The sequence below is a fragment of the Protopterus annectens genome, chromosome 15.part0, assembly GCF_019279795.1.
Source record: "Protopterus annectens isolate FY-2018-M chromosome 15.part0, PAN1.0, whole genome shotgun sequence".
NCBI classification, from domain to species: Eukaryota; Metazoa; Chordata; order Ceratodontiformes; family Protopteridae; genus Protopterus; species Protopterus annectens.
Window position 1 is genome coordinate 183094187 of NC_056749.1, and position 20238 is coordinate 183114424.

Below are 20238 nucleotides of genomic sequence, written 5' to 3' on the forward strand. Positions count from 1 at the left end.
GGCTTGTGTGGGATAGTGCCATACGTCAATATGAAAGTACAGTTTACACAAAAGAGTTGCAATAATTTCCTAGTAGGATAATACAATAATGCAAAGTAAGCTTATGAGCAAACAGTGGTAAAGTGGGAGTTAATCTTACAGGTTTACAATAAATCGTATTGATCACAATTACAAAGCAGATTTATGGTAGGTCGATTTTAGAAATCGCACTCATTCATATACAGTTGCACAGTATGTCTGAGCACAAGTGCAAAAGAGATGGTTGTTGCAGTGCAGTACAGAGCATCAATAGGGGTAGTGGAGAGGATTTCTCAGGTGAGTGCCAGGTAGACTGGATTTCGGAGAAGGTAGGGAAAGGAGGAAAGTCTGGCCTCAAAGTCTTAGAGTACGTGGATAGGCAAAGGAGGAAGTAGAATGGGAAAGAACATAAAACAAGATGATAGAGCTGGGGAGGAGTTAAAACAAGGACTAGACTAAAGCAGGCAGAGGAAGCATTTTGAGTGTGAAGTATGACTTGAGAATGGCGGTGGGGGGTAGAATGAAGTTTTACAAATTATCATGGGTGAGGACCGAAACATTGAAAGATACTAAGCTAACAGCCCAGGGGCCTTTTTTTAATCCAAGCTAAGCAGAATTCTCAAGTGCTACTTATTGCCTTTTATAGATGGGAAATAGTCAAGTTAAAATTTTGTAGCACAGCAGAGACATAGGTGTCACGCCATGGATATATTTGTGATTTCCTACCTGTTTGTCCAGATTGTGTTTGAACTGGGTTAGGAAAGTAATTTGTTTTACATGAATGGAAAGTCTGTTCCAGAGCAGTGGAAACCTCTGTGAGATGTAGCGGTCTCTCCAACATGTCCTTTTTAGAGTGCTGGAAAAGTTAAAATCCTTGGAGCAGGTGTTTCTGATACTATTTTTACAGATATGGAGCAGATTCATCAGTACAGGGTCTGAGGAAGCCTTAAAGGCTAGGCAGAGGTCACCCATCGCAGTCTATAAGAGACTAAGAATTGGGACAGTGATCTAAGGTCATCCCCTTAATTTATGTGTTGGACTCCCTGGATTCTTTTTGAAAAAGCCCAACAAAACAGCGGGACAAAGGCCCAAAAAGAGACACATTTTAAATATTTATTTTATAAACTTAGGAAGCTGCCGGAGAAAAAGGGTTTGTTTTAACATGCATTTCCTGAAGAAATTGAAGTCAAACAAATGTATGTCATTATTTAGTGACTTCTTTCTTCAGATCATCAGTGATTTGCCAGAAAACCACAGCTTTTATGAGGAACAGACCAAAAATATGAACCAAAAATCTGGACATTCTCCAAAAATCTGGAAAGTAAAGAGGTATGTGTGTGTTAATTTTGTAGTTTGTAGGATGGATAATTTGCTGAAGGAGATGGTTATTGACTTTCTGCATTAAGTTTGAGTCCATTGTTCATAAACTAATTGTTTCTTTGACTGAGACCCCTCCTGGGGATATTTTTGTCTTTGGAGGAGTCAGTGGTGGCCCTGAGCTTGTAGTTGTCCACAAACTTTAACAGAAGTGCATTGTATTGGTAACAAAAAAATATAACTGACAGCACAGTAATATCAAGCCCCCCTCCACCCCTTCGAAGAAATGAATGCTAGAGGGGTGAAAAAAGGTACAAATTATGTCCACTATTAAAAGGAAGGTAATTATTGGCAAACAGCTTTTTTCTGTAAACAGTGCTTTGAAATACCCTGTTAACTATCTAGGTCAATGCCACCATCTAAAAAATTAATATTTTGACTTATTTCCAAAAAGAAACTTAAAAAATTCAGTAGAATTAAGATAATTTATAAATATATACAGGTCTGTGCCATCACCTTTCCATATTTATTTATTTTATTTATCTAACATTTGTTAACTGGGAAAGTCCAGCTTGGAACAAAGCCAGTTTTCATCTGATGCCCATGGAGAAACACTCCAGATGCATGTCTTTGTAACATGGGAGGAAACCGGAGCACCTGGAGGAAACCCACACGAATGCAGTGAGGACATGCAGACTCCACACAGAAGGCACTCCAGTTGAGAATCAAACTGGAGAACCTCTTGTTGTGAGGTGACAGTGCAAATCATTAGCAAACCTTCTATAAAATAAAACTTGATTGAAATGCTCAATCCCAAGTAATATATTCCTTTTCTACCATCCTAACACCAAATTAGTGAAAGAAGGAACCATAGAGGCTCCCATCACCACTTCTTTAACTTGTTTGAAATATTATCCATTAAGCAAAAAATTATTTTGCATAATACAATCCATAAATAAACATATAGGGTGGAATTCAGTAAAGCCTACACGGAGCGATTCTCCGTGTAGACAGTGTTATGACCTCAGCATGGAACACGGCCACCAAGCGATCTATTAAACAGGGTGAGGAGCATGCATGAGCACAGAAGTATCCATGGAACGCAAATCACCTCATAAGCTGGTGAAAACCATGTAAATGAGGTTGATTAATGATCCAATAAGCAGAGAGGTGCCCGTGTAATTGCTGTTTTGGTGTAAGGAGTGTACGTGGCTAGAAACCGTGCACCAGACTGTTAATTTTAAACAGGGGCTGTAAAAGCCTAAAAAAAAAGGGGTGGATATGATACTGTAGCCATGCAAATGGCCAAAACTATGGCTAGTGAGTCCAGAAAGCAATGCAAATCATTAAAAAATAATTTTGTAATACATATATTACATTTGCGCAGTGCGCAACGACTTGCCAACATGTTAAGGGGAAAAAAAAAATTAAGTGTATAAAAAAAAAAAAAAAAAAAAAAAGAAAAAATGAAAAGTAGGCGTTTGCAAATATATTGCATTATAGTGCCCACCATGCAGACTATTACAGTTGCAGGTGTCAGTGGTTGCTATGGAGGCAGGTCCCGGAGTAGTGAAGTATCCAGTGTGTACTCAATTAGCTGTATATAAGTCAGCTGGGGTTACTGAATAACAAAAGGGCTACAGTGTCCGCAGATAGTAGGGCTAGAACTGTGTAGGTAGAGGTAGAACAGGTAGCTGACATCAAAAGGGGAGGTATTACACTATGTTGAAGCAGATTGGAACTCAGCGGTGCCTGTTTGGGTTTAGCTAAGCAGGGGTGTGTCTGATGCTGCTGAGCATGTTTTAGATTATGAAAAGCTGAGCGTGCCCATGGTTGGGGAGAGTCAAAACTGCTGAGGACTGTTTATGCTAGATCTACGGGTTTGCAGTCTGCACTGAACTGCTTATCAGTAAAAGAATTAGAAAAAAAATAGCCTGGGAAAGCCAATCAGGTAGAAATGACTCATAAGCCCTGTTCAACAGACACTGACCTATTCAAACTCCCAGTGATATACCTATCAGGTGGAATGCAGCATATTGAGCCAATCACACAGGCTGCAACTACAGCACACCACTATAAAGTATGCATACACCCCACAATCTGATTTTCCCACATACTCTTGCACCTTTGGAGCACACACTTGGGAATTTCAACTGACAAAATGCTAGGGGTTACTGCTGTTCTGCTACATCTGTATGTGCTTGAGACTGAGGTCAGGGATGATGATGGTGACAATAGGTCCAGACTGAGAAGAAGATTGTTCAGGCCCAGGGTAACCTTCCAGGGGCTACATGAGCTGGAGATTGTAGAGCACTACAGTGTAGACAGGGACATACTACAATAACTCACTGAGCTCTGCCACCCTCAGCTCAGACTCAAAGCCAACAGAGGGGAACCCATCCCAGTGGAAACCAAGGTATGTGTAGCCCTTAGAATATTAGCTACAGGTACTTTTCAAAGACCAACTGTGGGACATAATGAGGGTCTCACAGGCATCTGCATCCAGGGTACTCCTACAATTCCTGGATGCCATGCAAGCACATGTCAGTGAGCACATTTATTTACCCTGCACCCATGAGGAGAAGGTCAGCAATATGCATCTCTTCCACTGTGTAGCACACTTCCTTGAGGTGCTGGGTGCCGTAGACTGCACTCATGTGCACATCAAAGCACCGGCCAGTGAAGAGGGTAGGGTCTATGTCAATTGCAAGGGGTATCACTCCAACTGCCAGGTCACGTGCAATACCCAGGGCATTATCATGAATGTGTGTGCTGGCAGTCCTAGAAGCTATCATGACTCCCACATCTGGCATGCCTCACATCTGTACCAGACATTTGCCAATACAGCCATCTACTGGGGAATGCTGGCTATTCACTGGAACTGTGGATGATGACACCCATCAGAAATACACACACACCTACTGAACGCCATAATGAGGCACATGCACAAACTAGGAACATCATAGAGTGTGTGTGTGTGGGCTGTTCAAGTCATGATTCTGCTGCCTCGATATATCTGGTGGAGCCCCACAGTACTCTCCAGCCACATGTGCACACATGTTCACACATGTTCACAGTATGTGCCATGCTATACAATATGATCCTGCAGAAACAGCTGCAACAGTAACATCACAGGAAAGGGACACAGCCCCCCACCAGTGCCAAGGTCCCCACAGCCACAGGAGGACTCAGAGGAGGAACCCCCTGAGCCTATCCCTGTAGGCAGATGTAGGCTTAACCAGTACACCCTGGTCTTGGCAAAGAGGCAATGCATTGCACATGCACTGACAACCTAGGGTCCCAGGGACTGACACCTCACTCCGACTCACATACATAGTAAAAAAGATGCCAGCCACACCACACAACCTGTACTTTACCATGTATTGTCTGTGTACTGCATGCATCAAAAACATGAAAGGCCAGGAAGCAAAATACTACTCGGTATATATTATAACGTTAAAAAGTTATTTATTACATAAATTGAAGTGCTTTTCGTCGTCCTCGTTAGGACAACTTCTTCAGATAAAAACACTCTTGACATCCACCATATTTATACATTTTCTCAGTCATGTGATTAAAACTTTGTTTCCTTAATACAGAACATTGTGTCCCTACTACAAACAAAGTAGTGCCATATTGTATATATAGCACATATACAATACACTAATCCTTCCAAAAAAATCAGAATAATAATTAATACAACTTTTTATAAATTAATTAACTAAACTAATTTTTAAAACAATTCTTAAATTAAAAATCAAAAAATCTGTTATATTTTTACACTTCGCCAAAATAACAAAGTGTATAAGTCAGCATCAATACGTAGTGGGTAACATACCTACATACTATTTAAACCAATTAGAATAAATTATATAAATAAATAGTCACCTATTCAAATGTTTTAATTTTAGAAGACATGCTATATTACAATGGTCATTAAGACCAGGTTCATGAAAGGCATTCGTTCTAATTTGCCATGATAATTCACGGTCTTCCAAAATTAGATTTAATGGGCCACCTCTTAGGTCAAATTGAACTTGATCAATAATCCTAAACTTAAATTTATGGCCAGCAAAAAGTGTAACGTGTTTTGCCAAAGCATTTTCCAGTTTACCATTGGCAATAGCATAGTTATGTTCATATACTCGATCTCGGAAACGACGTTCCGTTTTCCCTATGTAAAATGCTTTACAGAGTATACACGAAGCTAAATAAACAACTAATTTCGAATTACAGTTTACTTTACATTTAGTGTAATAATATTTATCATTTACAGAAAATGTAATACCTGTAGCCATGTGTTGACACATATTGCAACAATTACAAGTAAACATTCCAACATTTCGGCATATTGTTTTTTCTTTATGGGATTCAAGAATTTGTTTTAAATTTCTGCCTTTCCTATAAATAATTTTAGGATAATTATAAAACAAAGTAGACAATTTTTTATCAAATTTTAAAAGATCCCAATTTTTATATATAATATACTTAATAGTAGTTCTATCTGAGTTAAATGTAGTGATAAAACTGCAATCAAATATTGTATTATTACTCTTGCTAGTATCTACTGTTCTTTTTATTTGGTTCCCATTCTCAAGGTCACTAACTCTCTCCTTAGAGTCCCAATTTATAGCAACATCTACGTTGTACAATCGATGACTTGTAAGGAGAGGCAAGATTAATCCATTTTCTCATTTTATTCTCACTTCAGTTAATACAGAACTTATTAAGTCCTTTGGGTAACCTCTTTGTTGGAACATTGTTTCTAGCAGTCAACATTCTATGTCAAAATCACTATTTAATGAAATCATCCTGGCAGCTCTTATTACTTGCCCTTTAATGATCGCCCATTTTTGTGACTGTGGATGTAAACTACTATATTGCAAATAAGAATTACTATACGTCTTTTTACGAAAAATTTTAGAAATATATCTATTATGAACAACATCTTTAATTAAATTAACATCCAAGTATTCAATATTTTTATCTTGATAGTTGTAAGTGAATTTAAAGAAACCGGTTGTATTATTAAGATATTCTATAAAAGCAGCCGCCTTGTTTTTGTTACCTCGAAAAAGTATAAAAATATCATCGAGGAACCGTGTATAATAACTAATATTAGACATCCATTCAGAATGTTCAAAAATATAAGTTCTTTCCCAAAATACCATTACGGTGTTAGCAAAACTAGCTCCACATGGGGAGCCCATTGCTACACCGCATTTCTGTAAGAATAAATCATTATAAAAAGAAAAGCAATTGTTAGTAAGTATGATATCTAATAAAGTTGTAACCAAATAAATTTCATCTCGGGACACACCTTTTTTAGTGAGTGTGAGATCCACCCATTCTATCCCTTCAAGATGCGGGATAGAAGTGTAAAGATCCACAACATCTATTGTTATTCTGATTATTTTGGAAGGATTAGTGTATTGTATATGTGTTATATATATATACAATATGGCACTACTTTGTTTGTAGTAGGGACACAATGTTCTGTATTAAGGAAACAAAGTTTTAATCACATGACTGAGAAAATGTATAAATATGGTGGATGTCAAGAGTGTTTTTATCTGAAGAAGTTGTCCCAATGAGGTCGATGAAAAGCACTTCAATTTATGTAATAAATAACTTTTTAACGTTATAATATATACCGAGTAGTATTTTGCTTCCTGGCCTTTCATTTTTTTGGTTTTGTAAAGTTTATTAGTTCATTTTAAGTTTGTCTTCATGGCTTCCAGCAGCAACAATGTTTCGAACAGTCCCACCCTGTTTGAACCTACTCAGACGCAAACAGAACAACTTAATTTAACTGATTTGATTCTCGTTTTAACACAGAGAGTAGATGCCTTATCGGCACGATTGGATACACAGCTACAAGATATACCTGTGCTTCCTACGCTTGTAACCGACGACACTAATCCTATCCCACTGGGCCAAGGAACACCTCATGGTTATTCTAATTCAACAACAAGTATTCCTGTTGATATTCAGGAAAGTGACTCTGGCACTTCGGCTGTATTAACGAAGAGAAACTCTAATGTGGACAACAACATTTGTATTATGAGACCACAAGAAGGTAATGGTTCGCAAAACTATACTACCGAAATGGGCAACAACACTGTTGGGCTGAATGGTACTCCACGCATCGAACATTGGATTTCAGACACAAGTAAACTGAAATTCACTCAACGTTCTAATGAGGAGCAACAAGCCGACAACGACACACATTCACAGGTTGGTGTTTCTAATTTACCTGACCAACTTAAACTCCTAGACTTGAAGTTGGTAAAAATTAAAAAACTGCAACTAGAAGTTAACTATCTTCAGGAGTGTTTAAAAGAACATTTAGTCCCTAAGGGCTTAAGGCATCATTTTTATCCTACGGGACTTATTGCCGACTCGTTGTTTCATCTTGAACTGAATACATTGTTTGACCAACAAGGCTTTGCGTTAATGGAGCTTATGATTAAACATTATGGTATTCAGATAGCAAGCCTAAGCCAAGAAGTTATTGATATTAATACTAATATTACTGGTCATGTAGATTTTGTAAGATACAAGTTTGAATATGAAAGAAGTTTTGCTACCATCGACCAGTTAATGGACAGACTGTATGCAAATAAAAATAAGAAGATGAACAGGGATCGCTTAGCCTATAATAATGGGTCAGCATATCCAAGGCCAGCTACCAGTCAAGTAAGCACAGCCTTTACAAGAAGCAATACTAATAACAATACATCTGGAAATACAGAACTACACAGTAATAATTCAGCCGTTGTTGAAAATGGTTCCAATGATGGTCATGGAGTAAATAATTGCAACAATAATAACTCTGCCTCTTCATTTAACCAGAACATATGGCAAAATCGTCTTAGGTTTAACAATCAGAATAATTCTCAAAACCAACAAAATGAGAATTCAAATCTGAGTAATTCTAATAATGAGTACCGGTTAGGTGCAATACCTAAGAAACCATCTTCTGGTTATCAAAATCAAAATTAAAAAAAAAACAGGCAGCGTTCGAAGAACAGATCCAAAAGATAACACTTGACCAACAACAACATGTTACTATAATTAAGAATAAAGCAGGAGACTTCAATATCTTTAACTATTCTAGCACTGATGTGAATCCAGACTTGGTGGAACTTCTTGCAAAAGGCAATACTTTTGTACCATATTTTAAAACCGATGTAGTACAGACAAAGACTTGAAGCTATTTGTGAGAAAACTAAACTTGAAAACTTTATTGGGTAGTTCTGAGCTTGGACCTCAACAGTTCAAAGTAGCCAATGAATTTAACCCCCCTTTACATCCGGTTTTGAATTTATTTGAGTAAATTACTGAATTAGATTTGAGATATTTATTGAATAATCATAATTTCTTGTTCTGTACTAAAACAGAACCAAAAAATATTACCAGGGATGAATTTTCTGCACTTAATATGTTTAAGACATTAAATGTGCATGTAACAAAACCAGATAAAGGTGGGGGCCTTGCTATTTTTGATTTATTTGACTATCAAAGACGTGTTAACAGTATTTTAGATAGTGACACTTATGACATGGTGTCTATTAATGAAGTCATTGTTGCTTATTCTCGTATTAAAGGTTATATTAATGATTTATTCATTGAAGGGTACATTGATGTGAATTTATATAACTACATGATTATTAGTTGGCCAAAAATTCCTGTCCTTTTTGCAATCCCAAAAATTCATAAGGATATCACTAATCCACCGTTTCGTCCTTTAATTGACGGACATAATTCGATTACTTATGCGTGTGCAAAAGTTGACCATATATTAAAAAAACATTTGACAACTGAACCTCAGGTGTGTAAAGATTCGTGGTCATTTTTGAAAAATATTAATAACATCCCATTTGACCACGATATAAATTTCATCACAATAGATGTTGTGGATCTTTACACTTCTATCTCGCATCTTGAAGGGATAGAATGGGTGGATCTCACACTCACTAAAAAAGGTGTGTCCCGAGATGAAATTTATTTGGTTATAACTTTATTAGATATCATACTTACTAACAATTACTTTTCTTTTTATAATGATTTATTCTTACAGAAATGCGGTGTAGCAATGGGCTCCCCATGTGGAGCTAGTTTTGCTAACACCGTAATGGTATTTTGGGAAAGGACTTATATTTTTTAACATTCTGAATGGATGTCTAATAGTTATTATACACGGTTCCTCGATGATATTTTTATACTTTTCGAGGTAACAAGAACAAGGCAGCTGCTTTTATACAATATCTTAATAATACAACCGGTTTCTTTAAATTCACTTACAACTATCAAGATAAAAATATTGAATACTTGGATGTTAATTTAATTAAAGATGTTGTTCATAATAGATATATTTCTAAAATTTTTCGTAAAAAGACGTATTGTAATTCTTATTTGCAATATAGTAGTTTACATCCACAGTCACAAAAATGGGCGATCATTAAAGGGCAAGTAATAAGAGCTGCCAGGATGATTTCCTTAAATAGTGATTTTGACATAGAATGTGGACTGCTAGAAACAATGTTCCAACAAAGGGGTTACTCAAAGGACTTAATAAGTTCTGTATTAACTGAAGTGAGAATAAAACGAGAAAACGGATTAATCTTGCCTCTCCTTACAACAAGTCATCGAATGTACAACGTAGATGTTGCTATAAATTGGGACTCTAAGGAGAGAGTTAGTGACCTTGAGAATGGGAACCAAATAACAAAAAGAACAGTAGATACTAGCAAGAGTAATAATACAATATTTGATTGCAGTTTTATCACTACCTTTAACCCAGATAGTACTACTATTAAGTATATTATATATAAAAATTGGGATCTTTTAAAATTTGATAAAAATTTGTCTACTTTGTTTTATAATTATCCTAAAATCATTTATAAGAAAGGCAGAAATTTAAAACAAATTCTTGAATCCCATAAAGAAAAAACAATATGCCGAAATGTTGGAATGTTTAATTGTAATTGTTGCAATATGTGTCAACACATGGCTACAGGTATTAAATTTTCTGTAAATGATAAATATTATTACACTAAATGTAAAGTGAACTGTAATTTGAAATTAGTTGTTTATTTAGCTTCGTGTATACTCTGTAAAGCATTTTACATAGGGAAAACGGAACGTCGTTTCCGAGATCGAGTATATGAACATAACTATGCTATTGCCAATGGTAAACTGGAAAATGCTTTAGCAAAACACGTTACACTTTTTGCTGGCCATAAATTTAAGTTTAGGATTATTGATCAAGTTCAATTTGACCTAAGAGGTGGCCCATTAAATCTAATTTTGGAAGACCGTGAATTATCATGGCAAATTAGAACGAATGCCTTTCATGAACCTGGTCTTAATGACCATTGTAATATAGCATGTCTTCTAAAATTAAAACATTTGAATAGGTGACTATTTATATAATTTATTCTAATTGGTTTAAATAGTATGTAGGTATGTTACCCACTACGTATTGATGCTGACTTATACACTTTGTTATTTTGGCGAAGTGTAAAAATATAACAGATTGTTTTGATTTTTAATTTAAGAATTGTTTTAAAAATTAGTTTAGTTAATTAATTTATAAAAAGTTGTATTAATTATTATTCTGATTTTTTTGGAAGGATTAGTGTATTGTATATGTGTTATATATACAATATGGCACTATTTTGTAGTAGGGACACAATGTTCTGTATTAAGGAAACAAAGTTTTAATCACATGACTGAGAAAATGTATAAATATGGTGGATGTCAAGAGTGTTTTTATCTGAAGAAGTTGTCCCAACGAGGACGATGAAAAGTGCTTCAATTTATGTAATAAATAACTTTTTAACGTTATAATATATACCGAGTAGTATTTTGCTTCCTGGCCTTTCGTTTTTTTGGTTTTGTAAAGTTTATTACTGCATGCATCAGACAGAGAGAGCCCTGAAGCACTGTTATCTCAACTGCTGCAAGCACAAGGTAAATCACTCTTCTTTACAACAAATGAATGAGGTAGTAGACTGTGTTAGCATATGTATGAACCTGCCACATGTATGCAAGGGAGTAGAGTGGGCTACTGGGATAGCTGCAGACAACTGACAGCTATGTGGGACAACAGGAAATCTGTTCAATACTGGCCAACCCATAATATGCAATAGGCCCCAAGCCAGCAAAACCCACTGCACTATGCGAGGGAATGACAGACAGTGGGGTTACAGGACAGATGCTTGATTGCCAATGCTAGAGTCCCTTACCCCCAACATACCCATGTCCCCATACAACTGCAGTCAGTATGTTTGCAAGGTAATAGCAGCAGACCACAAAATCCCTGGGCCATCCCAATGAACCAGGTGACATGTACTATTTCCCCAATATGCAGGGATGAAAGTGCTATGCTTGTCTGTGGTTGATAGTGTCAGGAAGTAAACTGCACTGTCTGGTGACTGTCATGGCTTAGTGGGTACGTACATTACCATGGTTGATGGGGTACATGGTTTGAGACTGGCTGCACCTATTGTTTTGCATGTGAGCTATACCTATGGTAGGAGTTCTACAGACTGTCCATATATTAGTATTTGTTACTGCAAGAAAGCTCGACAAAGACAGATACAATGGAGGAACAGGGGGCTACAGATATGGACAGTACCCAGTCCTGACTAACCTAGACAGTAGGTAGTAGAACAGCATTTTGTAACAAGTCATTGTAGCACCAGGATATAAAGGCTGTAACATAACTGTCAGTACTTAAAACAAGTCAGTGGGCACCATCCATACCTCACAAATTTACAGAGTTGAGCAGAATTTCCACATTTATGGCTTGTATATCTGTTCTGTTTGTCATACCACTGCAGTTTTCTAGCAAACTATTGGCAAATCAATAAAGGTTGCTGTGAGAAACTAATGACAGATAGTTGAGATGCAGACTTCATGCCCATTGGTAAATGCATGCTAATAAAAAACATTCTACCAACTAAGTTAGTAAGAGCAATATTAAAATCTTGTCCCCATGTTTGGGCCTATGTCCCACTGTTATATATTGCTCTGCTCTGTTCAGATTAATGGTTGTAAGAGTTTGAGCATTATGGACAACATCTAGCCTTATAACAGTACAACACAACCTGTCTGAGGACCAGAGCGGACGTATGGGGCACAATGCTGGACAAGATGCAAAAAAGGTACAGTCAGAGGTGTGAAGTCCGTATCCCTGTGTGCGGTGTTACATCTCCTACCCCAGTCAAAGCATACCTACAACTACATAGAGGAGCAACTGTGGACAAAGCCAGAAACTGGAGCATGGCAGGACAAAGGCCCACATATAATGGGAAGGAGGAACTACTAGCCAGACAAATGTAGAAAGTGCAGAATAGAACAGTTTGTGTAGTAGCATGGGTTTCCTGCAGTGTATGGAGTTGGTAACCCAAATGTCTCTCACGGTTCCTCACATCAGTGTTTGATGATCTGTCACTGACATACCAAGAAATCACAGTGGTATGTAAAATGTACCAGACATATTATGCAAAACTCTGTTCAGTCCAATACATTCTGTACACACCCTAGATATGGGTTAGATATTATTGACAGCACACAGCCAGGAAATTCCACAGGCATTATATCAGGGAGGTGCAGGACTGTTTCATCAGGTTCAGCAGACAATTGGCTGTAGCACAAAAAATCCTGGACTGGAGTACAGATAGGTCTGGCCTGGAATCCCATTGTAATTAATGATGGTCATACTGGACATGCTCCTCCACTTGGCTAATTTCAGCCCATGTCTGAACCCACATCTGCCTATAGAACTATGATGTCCATGTATCTCTCTGCATACAGACAGCTATGTATACCTTAACTGTCACTCCCTATCCCCGTCAGACATGATTACCCTTATCTATCTGTATGTGGCACACAAGATGCATCTAGGCACATATATATAGGTAACATCTGTATATATATATATACATATATATATATATATATATATATGTGTGTGTTTGTGTGTGTGTGTGTGTGTGTGTGTGTGTGTGTGTGTGTGTGTGTGTGTATGTATGTATATATAGATAAATATATATCGTATATAGAGAGGCAGACAGAGGGGGAGAGAGACAGAGAGAGAGACCCAGAAAGTCATAGTGTGATGAGTGCTGCAGCCACTCATACACCAGTTGTAACCAGTGGCGCATGCAAATAGTAAGGTGAGCTCTAGTGTGTAATAGTAGGTAGGTAGGGGTTCTAATCTCACATCAGCCACCTTGTGTGTGTGTCTGTGTATATATTCCACATACAGCAGAATAGACACACCCAACAGGCGCATCTGTGAAATGGTCACTCATTTTATGACCCTGTGACTAGTGTCCACAACAGTGGCCTCCCTGCCAGCAGCTACTGATGTTATCCACCCCAACAGCAGTGGCGAACACTTTCCAAATGCATAAGCTTTGTGGCTCATGTGATAACTACATAGCATTATAGTGTATACAGCTAGATAGGTAGTGGTTCTAATCCCAGCAACAGGAATTCAGAGTGTGTGCACATGTGTGTGTAAGTATATTCCCTTGTAGCTGTGTGTATTTTTTGCCTGTGTGTACAATGGCAGTACATTTTAAACCTTGTGCCTACTTGTGAGCTCCCCCCATTGGAGTACTTTGCAGGACCTGCTGATATCATCCACCATAGATGCACAGGTACACACACTCCATAAACACAAGCTCTGTGGTACATGTGATAAGTAAGTAGCACTATAGTGCATATAGCTAGATAGGTAGTGGTTCTAATCCCAACAATGGCAATTCAGTGCATGTGTGTATGTATATTCCCCTGCATCTGTATGTATGTCTTGCCTATGTGTGTGCAATACCAATACATGTTAAGGCCTGTTCCATCCTGTTAACCCTCCCCCCACTGGATTACTTTACAGGGCCTGCTGGTATCATCCACTTAGATGCACAGTTAGACACTCTCCAGGCATATAAGCTCCATGCACATGTGATGAGTACATAGCACTATAGTACACAGAACTAGATAGGTAGGGATTCTAATCTCAAAACTAGTAGCTTTGTGTGTGAGGCATATCCCCTGTAGCAGTGTGGCTGCCTTGTGTGTATGTGATGGTTATACCATTTTGAGGGCCTGTTCCACCCTGTTAATTCAGTTTCACTTCAGAATCCTGAAATATCACAATCCTGAATTTCAGAAAATTTAATAATCTGGAAGCCCAAAATCCTGAAAATTCAAAATCCTGAAAACTCAAAATCCTGAATCCCAAAAGACTGAAAACACACAGGATACATATACTGACTCTAGAGGACACAAACCAGATTACATTCCACCAAATATAACCAGAGGGACTGTGCCCCCCACACCCCCTGCTACTTAAATATATCAATTCCAAGATTGCGCTTCACTATCATGAGTTATGTTGTAGTATAGCAAGTTAAAAGGAAATGTTACTAAGGTTACAACAGGCAGTCATGAACATACTAGATGGTATGTTTCCCATTTTTTTCTGTGGAGTGCAATCTTGGAGTTTATATATCTAATTAGCAGGGGGTGTGGGGGGCACAGGGGGCTTGCCCTCTACCCATACTTGGTGAAATGTGCTATCCTTTGTCTTGTATGTGTTTTTCTGTGTCCTTGGAATATTGTCATTCTTTGTGTCCTGTATATTTTCAGTATTTTGTGATTCAGGATTTTGAATTTTCAGGATTTTGGGTTCCAGATAATGAAGTTTAGGATTGTGGTATTTCAGGATTCTGAAGTGAAACCATTAATTCCACCATTGGATTACTGTACAGGGCCTGCTGGTGTCATCCACCTTAGATGCACAGTTAGACACACTCCAGGCACATAAGCTCCCTGGCACATATGATAAATACGTACCACTATAGTACATACAATTAGATAGCTATGGGGTCTAATCTCAAAACTGGCAACTCTGTGAGTGTGTATGAGTGTGTGTGTGTGTATCCCCCATACAGCAGTATGGCTGCCTTCCCTGTGTTTGTGTGCAACGGTTATACCATTTTAAGGGCCTGTGCAAACCTATTACCCCCCCCCCCCCCGTGGCTACCTTTACAGCACCTGCAGATGTCCTCCACCAGAATAGTAGTTTCCAACACTACAAAAACATATAAGCCCCGTGGCACATGCCAAATGTATGTAGCGCTATAGTATGTACAACTAGACAGGTAGCAGTTCCACTCTCAACAAGAGAGGTTTATGAGTGTGTGTGTGTTGTGTACGTATATTCCCTTGCAGCAGTGTGACTGTATTAGGGCCAATACCTGTCTCACTGTTCAGGTTGCAGCCCATGTTTGGCCAGATGTGTCCTGTGAAATCTAAAACAATACATAGGTCCCAAGATTGTAGGACAACAAATATTTCCTACATGTGTGTAATAGTTGCATAAAGCAGTCATTTTACATCAGAAACACCTTAATGTTCTGAGGCATAGCACAATCTAAGGAAATGCTACAAAAATAAGATGTCATACTGGTAGACCAAGAGAAGTTCTGTCCTTTGCACTTGCCATGGGTATGGTTTGTCCTGCCAACTCATGATACTACATGAAATGTCCCACACTGGGCATTTGTTAAGGTGGCATCCCTACTCTGTTGCCTATGTGTGTGCAGTATGTATACATGTTGAGGCCCTGTGAGTAGCCGCTGCCCCTAAATAACCCTCATGTGTCTAGGCATGAATGCAAACTGCCAGTACCCACATTTGTAGGAACTGACTAAGGTTGTGGCAACTGTAAGTTGTGTGCTGTCACTGACCCACCAAATGATGTTAACACACTGTTACAGGGTCTTACATTGGGTACAGATGGGTGCCAATGTCCTGGCCTCAAGCTGAATGCAGAAAACAGTACTATCATACCATACAGCAAGGACACAGGCCCAGTGTTGGCCACATGATTGGCAACCTCATAAACACACAACCTGTGTTGAGAGACCTGGGTACTCAGTTTGATAATGTCACATTCAACCATCATGCAGTGGCAGAAAGTCCTTGTACATGCTACCCATCTATGTCAAGCAAAGTTCTTCATTAGCACTCTTCAAGAAAAATCTTGAGTGGATGGGAAATAGGAAATACACCCCGGGATCACTTCTGTGTCTCTGTTTGACAGTAGCACAGGAAAATAACTTTCTTGGGTGGCGTAAGCCAGGGAACCTTGTTGGCTAGGCTTACATAGGCCTTGGGCCCATAGCCTAGTACCTACCTATGAACCTATGGTTCAACTCATAGGTAAAGGGAGTGCATCCAGAAAAAAGATGGACATTACCTCTGTGTAGTTCTCAGTCAACAGAACAATAATTTAGTACAATGGGCCCATCTGATATGTACCTATCCAGATACCTGTACCAACTAGAAAGCCCATGGTAATACCCACAAAGGTAATCCATGGCCTCTAACACCTGGCCCATGCAGACAGCCTCTAATCAGTAGTGCCCCACTCTGCATCAGACAGGTTGGCCAGAGGTGGGCTGTGGCACACCTACAAGGCACTGTTGGACCCTGACCTTCAACAGCTGCCCCATATATATGTGAGTCCAATTCCTCAAGCATTACCAACACAACAGGCCTGAATCTGATATGTGATATCAACAAAACCTGCCGGAGAGACAGGTTTGTCTCCCAGAGGCTGCCCTTTCTCAGGAATGCACTTCCCATATATGTCAAACTGAGTACCATGCAAACCTTCATCAAGTGTAACCGTGATGAGTGTATGGGATACCACAAATCTGTCACAGAAGTCCCACCTGTGTCCCTCAATGACAGGGGCAACAGGTGCTGATTGATTCTGTTAGGGATAAATTAATGGCTAGGCTTGTAAGGGCCTCAGGGCCAATAACCTAGTACCTTGCTATGATACTGGAATCCTGCAAAGCAAACCCTGAGCCCACATTGGAGACATCCACTACAGACTATCATCTCCCCTTCTGCACATGTCTATAACATCAAAGGAAGCACTCAGATCTGCTCAGTAGTGGTGGTCAAAGACACCAGATATACAAGTGCTGCAGGTATAGCATACTTGCTCCCCCATCAGTACATCAGGACATCCCTAGTACCTGCTCCCTTCCCCTTGTATATAGGGAACAGGTCACCACTGCCACCTCAAAGTCATGGTATACAGCCACCATGGGAGCCCATCATATCACAGGATGCATCCTACATGACCCCAAGCATGACCTTGCAGCACCATAAGGCACTGTATTCCACCAAAGCCTGACTAATGCCTTTGTCTAAGATGAGTGGAGGACACCCACTGTCACCCCTTCACACTAAGGTGGGGCATACACCAATCTGGCACATTATAGACCCATCAGCCTAACTAGCTGAGCTGCAAGACCATGGCACAGTTTATAGTGAACCTCATTAACAAAGACATTGGCAACCTCAACACACTCCATCATGCACAGTTAGGCTTTGTCAAGGTGAGGATCATGTTTGTTAGAATAGGTTGACCTCTTTGACACAGTCACCAAAGCCATGGACAGGGGGGGGGGGTGACAGTGCACACTGCCTACCATGACCTAGCCAAAGACTTTGACAGTATTCCCCACTTGGCCATAATAGATATACACTCCCACGTAGGCATCAGTCCATATGTCACCAGATGGGTAGCACACTGACAGGACCCACCTAGTCCACATAGGGGAATACCCCAAGTGGTAGACCCATAACTAGTGGTGCAATCTGGTGTTCTGTGTTTGGGCCTCTGTTACGTGGGATGTACTCTTCTGAGGTGCAGGGCACAGCCCTTGGGCTATAGCCGACCATGTTTGTGGACGACTGCATGCTGGGTGCTGTCACTGGGTTCCCTAGTGATGTGGACATCTGCCAAGAGGGTTTCATGCAGACACATGACTTGTCATCCCCTTTGGGGAGAGTGATGTCCCCACATATTATCACAGTACTAACAACATCCTAAGCACACAATCAGTCAAGAGGGTTATGTGCACACAGGTTGAGGGCAATATGACATTTGCCCACCATGTTGCTTCTGTTGTAAGGAAAACCTTCTACATGGCTCACTTCATACATAATGTTATGTCATCCGGGACATGGGGGTCACAGCATCCCTGTATTCTCCCCTAATAAGGACCATTGAGTATAAATGCCCCTGTGGTCATTCACCTGGAAAAGCACATGCAGCAACTGTGGAGATCAGAGGTTTCCCAGCAGAGAATACCAGGGCCTCACACATCTACTATACGCAGATTAGCCCATCCCTCAACCCAGTTTCATACAGACTTCTCAGAGGTGACCTCTGTCTGACAAGGTGATCACAGACTCTACCTTGATGGGACTCCTTCACAACTAAAATAGAAAGAAAACTGCTTCAGAAAGCAACCAGTAGACTTAAAGTGCATAAAGCGATTTTTGTTTAATAAAATCAAACTTCTTCAGCTGCATCTGAAGAAGTTTGATTTTATTAAATGAAAATCGCTTTATGCACTTTAAGTCTACTGGTTGCTTTCTGAAGCAGTTTTCTTTCTATTTTAGTAGTTTTTTTTTTTTTTTTTCGACTCTTTCACAACTGCAAGTCAGGCTCCACTTTATTAAACCGCACACACACCCTGAACCTGGTGTCACATCAACAGGAATTGTTGGGTCAGATGTGTGTCCCAACGCATACACCCAGTTGTGCAATGGACACCCTATACACATCAGCCAGGGTAGTTATTTACACCTTTTCAAGTGAGACCTGGATAACTGGATGGTTAACAGGATATACACACTTAGGATACCACCTGTGTCCCTGTTGGACTGGGGCATCAGGTGCTGATTTGCATACACATGGGCTAAACTTTGGGGTAGGCTTGTGAGGGCCTCGGGGCCAATAGCCTAGTAACTGCATGTGATCCTAGGTATACCACTTATGGCCCTGTGCACTGTGATGGACTGTGTTGTGTCCACTCCCATCACTGCCATCTACTGTGTTGTGTCCCCTTATAGGTGACATACCAGTACCATGTCATACATCCACCATCCGACAAATAGGTGAGTGGTACCACAGGTGTATGTGGACAGTCCAGCAACATCTGTTTGACACAATTGCAGACAGCACTGTAAACATGTTGTAGGTTAACCACCTTGTGGGTGTCTAACATCTGCAGTACACAGATGTTTGCAGAATGTGTACATGTGCCTGATATATGCAGACCCTCTGCCAGACAAATGAGGGTATCTAGAAAACAGTTGGACAATATGTAATGGTTGTTTCCAGACTGTGGGGAATCTGGCTGTCACAAGCCAGACACCTCAGAAAACAGTTATGGTACTTTAATATCTGGTACTGTATTCATTCCTTCACGTTGCATGCTCAATACATGCACTCATTTGCTGAGGTGGAGCCTGTGTACCCAGACTACTACTGGCTATAACCTGCTGTTCTGCTGTAGGGGGTCAACAGGTATGCTAGCCATAGCTCTCAGGTGATGATATACAGGTGTTGAGTACATAGTAACCTAGCCAGAGTACATCAGGAACACCTGGACAATGTTTTAACTATGCCTGTGTGACATTCACAGAGTGAGAGGAGCAGACTGACAGTACATCATGTGATATGGCAGCTGTATCCACCACCACTACTGACTGTCACTATTGTCTAATACACAATCCAGTCGCATTTGTACATGAGCTGACCATTGCTGGGGAGGAGCTCTGTGGCCAGAGCTGTGATCTATTTCACAGTAGACAGAGCCAAAAGGGAAGCCTGTAGCTGATGGACAGATGACTAACAGTGACGTGCAATTCCAAGATATTTGCCACAGACCTCTATTGTTGTAATCCCCATTTCCCATGCCTGCATCCCCCCTTCTGCATCCGATTACATGGGGAATACTATTACATACTTGGTATAGTGCTGTACTCCTTTATGTACAGACTTCTTGTGGT